Source organism: Bufo gargarizans, chromosome 2 (assembly GCF_014858855.1).
Source record: "Bufo gargarizans isolate SCDJY-AF-19 chromosome 2, ASM1485885v1, whole genome shotgun sequence".
NCBI lineage: Eukaryota > Metazoa > Chordata > Amphibia > Anura > Bufonidae > Bufo > Bufo gargarizans.
In genome coordinates, this window is record NC_058081.1 from 110,238,311 (window position 1) to 110,249,704 (window position 11,394).

The window sequence follows — 11,394 nt, forward strand, 5'->3', positions numbered from 1 at the left end:
AGGAGATGTCAAAGTGAAACCAAAACAAAGAACGTCATGCAGGTAGAGAAGAACATCTAACAGACCTTCTCTCAGAAGTGGTGGTGACAGCATCTTTTTTAATTGCAAATAATTGAGTCCACATGGACTCTATCTGGACAGAAGTCCGTAAAGGATAATTGGCAGGCGTGATATCTGCACTGGGTACTGCAAGAGTGTCACATGTTTCAAAATTAGGGATGAGCGAACTCGAACTGTATAGTTCGGGTTCGTACCGAATTTTGGGGTGTCCGTGACACGGACCCGAACCCGGACATTTTCGTAAAAGTCCGGGTTCGGGTTCGGTGTTCGTCGCTTTCTTGGCGCTTTTGTGACGCTTTCTTGGCGCTTTTTGAAAGGCTGCAAAGCAGTCAATCAACAAGTGTCATACTACTTGCCCCAAGAGGCCATCACAGCCATGCCTACTATTGGCATGGCTGTGATTGGCCAGAGCACCATGTGACCCAGCCTCTATTTAAGCTGGAGTCACATAGCGCCGCCCGTCACTCTGCTCTGATTAGCGTAGGGAGAGGTTGCGGCTGCGACAGTAGGGCGAGATTAGGCAGATTAACTCCTCCAAAGGACTTGATTAACTGATCGATCTGCAGCTGTGGATCATTGAGCTGCTGATCCTCAATTGCTCACTGTTTTTAGGCTGCCCAGACCGTTTGTCAGTCACATTTTTCTGGGGTGATCGGCGGCCATTTTGTGTCTTGTGGTGCACCAGCACAAGCTGCGACCAAGTGCATTTAACCCTCAATGGTGTGGTTGTTTTTTGGCTAAAGCCTACATCAGGGTGAAGCTGTCACACCAAGTGCATTTAACCAGCAATAGTCTGTTTATTTTTTGGCCATATACTACATCAGGGGCAAGCTGCGCCTGTCACCAAGTGCATTTAACCCTCAATGGTGCGTTTGTTTTTTGGCTAAAGCCTACATCAGGGTGAAGCTGTCACACCAAGTGCATTTAACCAGCAATAGTCTGTTTATTTTTTGGCCATATACTACATCAGGGGCAAGCTGCGCCTGTCACCAAGTGCATTTAACCCTCAATGGTGCGTTTGTTTTTTGGCTAAAGCCTACATCAGGGTGAAGCTGTCACACCAAGTGCATTTAACCAGAAATAGTCTGTTTATTTTTTGGCCATATACTACATCAGGGGCAAGCTGCGCCCGTCACCAAGTGCATTTAACCCTCAGTAGTGTGGTTGGTCGAGCTATCACACCAAGTGCATTTAACCAGCAATAGTCTGTTCATTTTTTGGCCATATACTAAATCAGGGGCAAGCTGCGCCCGTCACCAAGTGCATTTAACCAGCAATAGTCTGTTCATTTTTTGGCCATATACTACATCAGGGGCAAGCTGCGCCCGTCACCAAGTGCATTTAACCCTCAGTAGTGTGGTTGGTCAAGCTGTGACACCAAGTGCATTTAACCAGCAATAGTCTGTTCATTTTTTGGCCATATACTACATCAGGGGCAAGCTGCGCCCGTCACCAAGTGCATTTAACCCTCAGTAGTGTGGTTGGTCAAGCTATCACACCAAGTGCATTTAACCAGCAATAGTCTGTTCATTTTTTGGCCATATACTACATCAGGGGCAAGCTGCGCCCGTCACCAAGTGCATTTAACCCTCAGTAGTGTGGTTGGTCAAGCTGTGACACCAAGTGCATTTAACCAGCAATAGTCTGTTCATTTTTTGGCCATATACTACATCAGGGGCAAGCTGCGCCCGTCACCAAGTGCATTTAACCAGCAATAGTGTGGTTATTTTTTGGCCATATCCCAGTCTAATTCTGTCACTAAATCCATACCGGTCACCCAGCGCCTAAATACTAGGCCTCAAATTTATATCCCGCTAAATCTGTCGTTACCGCTGTCCTGTTGTGGCTGGGAAAGTTATTTAGTGTCCGTCAAAGCACATTTTTTGTTCTGGGTTGAAATACAATTCCCAATTTAGCAATTTAAAAATTTAGTGGTTTCTGCTGTATCAGAGCTATTTGAAATCTATCCCTAAAAGGGTAGATCATATTGAAGGTGCACATAGGGTCATTCAGAATAACTTCACATACCCGCTACTGTGCATTTCCAAGTCTAATTCTGTCACTAAACCCATACCTGTCACCCAGCGCCTAAATACTAGGCCTCAAATTTATATCCCGCTAAATCTCTCGTTACCGCTGTCCTGTTGTGGCTGGGAAAGTTATTTAGTGTCCGTCAAAGCACATTTTTTGTTCTGGGTTGAAATACAATTCCCAATTTAGCAATTTAAAAATTTAGTGGTTTCTGCTGTATCAGAGCTATTTGAAATCTATCCCTAAAAGGGTATATAATATTCAAGGTGCACATAGGGTCATTCAGAATAACTTCACACACACACGCTACTGTGCATATCCCAGTCTAATTCTGTCACTAAATCCATACCGGTCACCCAGCGCCTAAATACTAGGCCTCAAATTTATATCCCGCTAAATCTCTCGTTACCGCTGTCCTGTTGTGGCTGGGAAAGTTATTTAGTGTCCGTCAAAGCACATTTTTTGTTCTGGGTTGAAATACAATTCCCAATTTAGCAATTTAAAAATTTAGTGGTTTCTGCTGTATCAGAGCTATTTGAAATCTATCCCTAAAAGGGTAGATCATATTGAAGGTGCACATAGGGTCATTCAGAATAACTTCACACACCCGCTACTGTGCATTTCCAAGTCTAATTCTGTCACTAAACCCATACCTGTCACCCAGCGCCTAAATACTAGGCCTCAAATTTATATCCCGCTAAATCACTCGTTACCGCTGTCCTGTTGTGGCTGGGAAAGTTATTTAGTGTCCGTCAAAGCACATTTTTTGTTCTGGGTTGAAATACAATTCCCAATTTAGCAATTTCATAATTTAGTGGTTTCTGCTATATCAGAGCTATTTGAAATCTATCCCTAAAAGGGTATATAATATTCAAGGTGCACATAGGGTCATTCAGAATAACTTCACACACACGCTACTGTGCATTTCCGGGTCTAATTCTGTCAGTAAATCCATACCGGTCACCCAGCGCCTAAATACTAGGCCTCAAATTTATATCCCGCTGAATTTGAATACAATACATTGGGCCAAATAATATTTTTATTGTTGTGGTGAACCATAACAATGAGGAAAACATCTAGTAAGGGACGCGGACGTGGACATGGTCGTGGTGGTGTTAGTGGACCCTCTGGTGCTGGGAGAGGACGTGGCCGTTCTGCCACATCCACACGTCCTAGTGTACCAACTACCTCAGGTCCCAGTAGCCGCCAGAATTTACAGCGATATATGGTGGGGCCCAATGCCGTTCTAAGGATGGTAAGGCCTGAGCAGGTACAGGCATTAGTCAATTGGGTGGCCGACAGTGGATCCAGCACGTTCACATTATCTCCCACCCAGTCTTCTGCAGAAAGCGCACAGATGGCGCCTGAAAACCAGCCCCATCAGTCTGTCACATCACCCCCATGCATACCAGGGAAACTGTCTCAGCCTCAAGTTATGCAGCAGTCTCTTATGCTGTTTGAAGACTCCGCTGGCAGGGTTTCCCAAGGGCATCCACCTAGCCCTTCCCCAGCGGTGAAAGACATAGAATGCACTGACGCACAACCACTTATGTTTCCTGATGATGAGGACATGGGAATACCACCTCAGCATGTCTCTGATGATGACGAAACACAGGTGCCAACTGCTGCGTCTTTCTGCAGTGTGCAGACTGAACAGGAGGTCAGGGATCAAGACTGGGTGGAAGACGATGCAGGGGACGATGAGGTCCTAGACTCCACATGGAATGAAGGTCGTGCCACTGACTTTCACAGTTCGGAGGAAGAGGCAGTGGTGAGACCGAGCCAACAGCGTAGCAAAAGAGGGAGCAGTGGGCAAAAGCAGAACACCCGCCGCCAAGAGACTCCGCCTGCTACTGACCGCCGCCATCTGGGACCGAGCACCCCAAAGGCAGCTTCAAGGAGTTCCCTGGCATGGCACTTCTTCAAACAATGTGCTGACGACAAGACCCGAGTGGTTTGCACGCTGTGCCATCAGAGCCTGAAGCGAGGCATTAACGTTCTGAACCTGAGCACAACCTGCATGACCAGGCACCTGCATGCAAAGCATGAACTGCAGTGGAGTAAACACCTTAAAACCAAGGAAGTCACTCAGGCTCCCCCTGCTACCTCTTCTGCTGCTGCCGCCTCGGCCTCTTCTGCTGCTGCCGCCTCGGCCTCTTCCTCCGCCTCTGGAGGAACGTTGGCACCTGCCGCCCAGCAAACAGGGGATGTACCACCAACACCACCACCACCACCTCCGTCACCAAGCGTCTCAACCATGTCACACGGCAGCGTTCAGCTCTCCATCTCACAAACATTTGAGAGAAAGCGTAAATTCCCACCTAGCCACCCTCGATCCCTGGCCCTGAATGCCAGCATTTCTAAACTACTGGCCTATGAAATGCTGTCATTTAGGCTGGTGGACACAGACAGCTTCAAACAGCTCATGTCGCTTGCTGTCCCACAGTATGTTGTTCCCAGCCGCCACTACTTCTCCAAGAGAGCCGTGCCTTCCCTGCACAACCAAGTATCCGATAAAATCAAGTGTGCACTGCGCAACGCCATCTGTAGCAAGGTCCACCTAACCACAGATACGTGGACCAGTAAGCACGGCCAGGGACGCTATATCTCCCTAACTGCACACTGGGTAAATGTAGTGGCAGCTGGGCCCCAGGCGGAGAGCTGTTTGGCGCACGTCCATCCGCCGCCAAGGATCGCAGGGCAACATTCTTTGCCTCCTGTTGCCACCTCCTCCTTCCAGGCTTCCTCCTCCTCTTCTTCCACCTGCTCATCCAGTCAGCCACACACCTTCACCACCAACTTCAGCACAGCCCGGGGTAAACGTCAGCAGGCCATTCTGAAACTCATATGTTTGGGGGACAGGCCCCACACCGCACAGGAGTTGTGGCGGGGTATAGAACAACAGACCGACGAGTGGTTGCTGCCGGTGAGCCTCAAGCCCGGCCTGGTGGTGTGTGATAATGGGCAAAATCTCGTTGCAGCTCTGGGACTAGCCAATTTGACGCACATCCCTTGCTTGGCGCATGTGCTGAATTTGGTGGTGCAGAAGTTCAACTACCCCGACATGTCAGAGCTGCTGCATAAAGTGCGGGCCGTCTGTTCGCGCTTCCGGCGTTCACATCCTGCTGCTGCTCGCCTGTCTGCGCTACAGCGTAACTTCGGCCTTCCCGCTCACTGCCTCATATGCGACATGCCCACCAGGTGGAACTCCACCTTGCACATGCTGGACAGACTGTGCGAGCAGCAGCAGGCCATAGTGGAGTTTCAGCTGCAGCACGCACGGGTCAGTCGCACTACAGAACAGCACCACTTCACCACCAATGACTGGGCCTCCATGCGAGACCTGTGTGCCCTGTTGCGCTGTTTCGAGTACTCCACCAACATGGCCAGTGGCGATGACGCCGTTATCAGCGTTACAATACCACTTCTATGTCTCCTTGAGAAAACACTTAGGGCGATGATGCAAGAGGAGGTGGCCCAGGAGGAGGAGGAGGAGGAGGAAGAGGGGTCATTTTTAGCACTTTCAGGCCAGTCTCTTCGAAGTGACTCAGAGGGAGGTTTTTGGCAACAGCAGAGGCCAGGTACAAATGTGGCCAGCCAGGGCCCACTACTGGAGGACGAGGAGGACGAGGATGAGGAGGAGGTGGAGGAGGATGAGGATGAAGCATGGTCACAGCGGGGTGGCACCCAACGCAGCTCGGGTCCATCACTGGTGCGTGGCTGGGGGGAAAGGCAGGACGATGACGATACGCCTCCCACAGAGGACAGCTTGTCCTTACCCCTGGGCAGCCTGGCACACATGAGCGACTACATGCTGCAGTGCCTGCGCAATGACAGCAGAGTTGCCCACATTTTAACCTGTGCGGACTACTGGGTTGCCACCCTGCTGGATCCACACTACAAAAACAATGTGCCCACCTTACTTCCTGCACTGGAGCGTGATAGGAAGATGCGCGAGTACAAGCGCACGTTGGTAGACGCGCTACTGAGAGCATTCCCAAATGTCACAGGGGAACAAGTGGAAGCCCAAGGCCAAGGCAGAGGAGGAGCAAGAGGTCACCAAGGCAGCTGTGTCAATGCCAGCTCCTTTGAGGGCAGGGTTAGCATGGCAGAGATGTGGAAAACTTTTGTCAACACGCCACAGCTAACTGCACCACCACCTGATACGCAACGTGTTAGCAGGAGGCAACATTTCACTAACATGGTGGAACAGTACATGTGCACACCCCTCCACGTACTGACTGATGGTTCGGCCCCATTCAACTTCTGGGTCTCTAAATTGTCCACGTGGCCAGAGCTAGCCTTTTATGCCTTGGAGGTGCTGGCCTGCCCGGCGGCCAGCGTTTTGTCTGAACGTGTATTCAGCACGGCAGGGGGCATCATTACAGACAAACGCAGCCGCCTGTCTACAGCCAATGTGGACAAGCTGACGTTCATAAAAATGAACCAGGCATGGATCCCACAGGATCTGTCCGTCCCTTGTCCAGATTAGACATTAACTACCTCCCCTTAACCATATATTATTGGACTCCAGGGCACTTCCTCATTCAATCCTATTTTTATTTTCATTTTACCATTATATTGCGAGGCTACCCAAAGTTGAATGAACCTCTCCTCTGTCTGGGTGCCGGGGCCTAAATATATGCCAATGGACTGTTCCAATGTTGGGTGACGTGAAGCCTGATTCTCTGCTATGACATGCAGACTGATTCTCTGCTGACATGAAGCCAGATTGTCTGTTACGGGACCTCTCTCCTCTGCCTGGGTGCTGGGCCTAAATTTATGACAATGGACTGTTGCAGTGGTGGGTGACGTGAAGCCTGATTCTCTGCTATGACATGCAGACTGATTCTCTGCTGACATGAAGCCAGATTGTCTGTTACGGGACCTCTCTCCTCTGCCTGTGTGCTGGGCCTAAATATATGCCAATGGACTGTTGCAGTGGTGGCTGACGTGAAGCCTCATTCTCTGCTATGACATGCAGACTAATTCTCTGCTGACATGAAGCCAGATTGTCTGTTACGGGACCTCTCTCCTCTGCCTGTGTGCTGGGCCTAAATATATGCCAATGGACTGTTGCAGTGGTGGCTGACGTGAAGCCTCATTCTCTGCTATGACATGCAAACTAATTCTCTGCTGACATGAAGCCAGATTGTCTGTTACGGGACCTCTCTCCTCTGCCTGTGTGCTGGGCCTAAATATATGCCAATGGACTGTTGCAGTGGTGGCTGACGTGAAGCCTCATTCTCTGCTATGACATGCAGACTGATTCTCTACTGACATGAAGCCAGATTGTCTGTTACGGGACCTCTCTCCTCTGCCTGGGTGCTGGGCCTAAATATATGCCAATGGACTGTTGCAGTGGTGGCTGACGTGAAGCCTCATTCTCTGCTATGACATGCAAACTAATTCTCTGCTGACATGAAGCCAGATTGTCTGTTACGGGACCTCTCTCCTCTGCCTGTGTGCTGGGCCTAAATATATGCCAATGGACTGTTGCAGTGGTGGCTGACGTGAAGCCTCATTCTCTGCTATGACATGCAGACTGATTCTCTGCTGACATGAAGCCAGATTGTCTGTTACGGGACCTCTCTCCTCTGCCTGGGTTCCGGGGCCTAAATATCAGAGAATGGACTGTTCCAGTGGTGGGTGACGGGAAGCCAGATTCTCTGCTATGGGACCTCTCTCCAATTGATTTTGGTTAATTTTTATTTATTTAATTTTTATTTTAATTCATTTCCCTATCCACATTTGTTTGCAGGGGATTTACCTACATGTTGCTGCCTTTTGCAGCCCTCTAGCCCTTTCCTGGGCTGTTTTACAGCCTTTTTAGTGCCGAAAAGTTCGGGTCCCCATTGACTTCAATGGGGTTCGGGTTCGGGACGAAGTTCGGGTCGGGTTCGGATCCCGAACCCGAACATTTCCGGGAAGTTCGGCCGAACTTCTCGAACCTGAACATCCAGGTGTTCGCTCAACTCTATTCAAAATTAAAACCGCCTTCTGCTGGATCCTGATATCCTGTGACCCCCTCTAAAATCAATCTATAATCCTCTACAGTATACTGTTGACCCTTACACATCCTTTTCAAGTACGATACAGTGGCACCAGGGTTTTTTCTGGGGTCTGGTGAATTCTTAATAATATCATTTAAGACATTGGATGGTAATGGTTTCATTACCATTTGATTCCCCATTATTACAAAAGGGAATGCTTCAGCTGCTATGGGAGGGGTATCTCCTAGTTCAAAACCCTTAATCTTTGCTGCCCTTGCATATATTGTTCTACTGGGCTGTGCAGACTGTACAATAGGCTGATCAGCATGCTCAGAGAAAACCTGTTCCTCAGGTTCTGTAAAGCCAGGAACCTGTGGTAGAGTCAAGTGTGCGCATATCTCATCATCTGATTCTGTTGTTAATTTAGTTACTACAGGGTACAATGGCACATATGGAGGTGGGGCAGGAGTTGGAGTCACGATGGGGGTTTTACTTTGCTGTCTTGTATTTGAAACTGCACAAGTCAGTCCAAAACGTTTGCACTGATAGCCATGCTTGGCCGCAAGTTTTCATATACATTTTATTCCAGTGAGGGTCTCCTTTGTACCATGGAAAAGTGTCTATGTCATTCAGATATAGGCCCTTGACCATGGCCATATGAAAGTCTGAAAAAGACTCTTCTTTTGGGAACGGGTCAGTACATTTCATTCTTTCTGTCCATTTACACATTTTATCAACCCAATGATCAGTATAAAATGGACCTAAACACCTCTGGACAAACATTGCCCATTTTTTCTTAGCTAAAATATACAGTGAGATCAGCTGAATTTAAAGGTTTATCAAATGAATATTATGTTTGTGTTTAGTGCAAAAATACTTACTGATAAACCTTATGCTTATCAGTTTATGTGTTTTTTTTATCCTATTTCTTCTAATTCAGGCTCATAACTACTCCTGAATTTATGGCAGATTTTAAACTATTCTGGATGGTATTGCTTCTAATTCAGGCTCATACTACTCCTAAATTTATGGCAGATTTTAAACTATTTATGGCAGATTTTATACCTTCAATTTCAGCATGAACTCGCATACAATCTATACAAAATCTATACACAGTCTATACAGTAAAATTCAACCTTATATACAGTTGCAAGAAAAAGTATGTGAACCCTTTGGAATTATATGGATTTCTGCACAAATTGGTCATAAAATGTGATCTGATCTTCATCTAAGTCACAACAATAGACAATCACAGTCTGCCTAAACTAATAACACACAAATAATTAAATGTTACCATGTTTTCATTGAACACACCATGTAAACATTCACAGTGCAGGTGGAAAAAGTATGTGAACCCCTAGACTAATGACATCTCCAAGAGCTAATTGGAGTGAGGTGTCAGCCAACTGGAGTGCAATGAGATGAGATTGGAAGTGTTGGTTACAACTGCCCTGCCCTATAAAAACACACCAGTTCTGGGTTTGCTTTTCACAAGAAGCATTGCCTGATGTGAATGATGCCTCGCACAAAAGAGCTCTCAGAAGACCTATGATTTAGAATTGTTGACTTGCATAAAGCTGGAAAGGGTTATAAAAGTATCTCCAAAAGCCTTGCTGTTCATCAGTCCACGGTAAGACAAATTGTCTATAAATGGTGAAAGTTCAGCACTGCTGCTACTCTCCCTAGGAGTGGCGTCCTGTAAAGATGACTGCAAGAGCACAGCGCAGACTGGTCAATGAGGTGAAGAAGAATCCTAGAGTGTCGGCTCAAGACTTACAAAAGTCTCTGCCATATGCTAACATCCCTATTAGTGAATCTATGATACGTAAAACAGTAAACAAGAATGGATTTCATGAGAGGATACCACAGAGGAAGCCACTGCTGTCCAAAAAAACATTGCTACACGTTTACAGTTTGCACAAGAGCACCTGGATGTTCCACAGCAGTACTGGCAAAATATTATGTGGACAGATGAAACCAAAGTTGAGTTGTTTGGAAGAAACACACAACACTATGTGTGGAGAAAAAGAGGCACAGCACACCAACATCAAAACCTCATCCCAACTGTGAAGTATGGTGGTGGGGGCATCAGGGTTTGGGACTGCTTTGCTGCGTCAGGGCTGGACGGATTGCTATCATCGAAGGAAAAATGAATTCCTAAGTTTATCAAGACATTTTGCAGGAGAACTTAAGGCCATCTGTCCACCAGCTGAAGCTCAACAGATGATGGGTGTTGCAACAGGACAACGACCCAAAGCATAGAAGTAAATCAACAACATAATGGCTTAAACAGAAGAAAATACACCTTCTGGAGTGGCCCAGTCCTGACCTCAACCCGATTGAGATGCTGTGGCATGACCTCAAGAAAGCGATTCACACCAGACATCCCAAGAATATTGCTGACCTGAAACAGTTCTGTAAAGAGGAATGGTGAAGAATTACTCCTGACCGTTCTGCACGTCTGATCTGCAACGACAGGAAACGTTTGGTTGAAGCTATTGCTGCCAAAGGAGGTTCAACCAGTTATTAAATCCAAGGGTTCACATACTTTTTCCACCTGCAATGTGAATGTTTACATGGTATGTTCAATAAAAACATGGTAACATTTAATTATTTGTGTGTTATTAGTTTAAGCAGACTGTGATTGTCTATTGTTGTGCCTTAGATGAAGATCAGATCACATTTTATGACCAATTTGTGCAGAAATCCATATCATTCCAAAGGGTTCACATACTTTTTCTTGCAACTGTATATAACGACTAAAAATGCTTAAGCAACTATACAGCTATATACAGTTTTTAGCAAAGGATATTTGTTGCACACAATACTGTTTTTCAGATTAGGGGACTCCAGACCCATATTTTTTTCTTTAGGAATATCAGATTCCTCAGGGAGACGCTTATCAGAAGCGCTTACCGGGTTCAAATAATCCACTCTTACAGTATAGGGTAGTAATAATATATATATATATATATATATATATATATAAAAAAATAGAATCACTTACCCAATACAGTTTTTTTGGCGGATCCCACCTTCTGACACCAAACTGTTAGCGGTTTTTCTTCTGGCAAGTTTATGCTGGTTAAATGATGAGGCATCAGACCTCCAACCAGTGAATATTTCCCTGTACAACGAATATCCGATTTGCTCTGATCAGGAGATAAATATCAGCCTCGACTTAACTTAGGTTGTTAAATATCTGAAATCTTTATTTCCCAGCACATACTTATAGGGCTTTTTGGGGGTGGGGGCATATTGTATGTCAAGATCCAATTGGAACAATCCTGGTATTCTTAGGAGGCCTTGG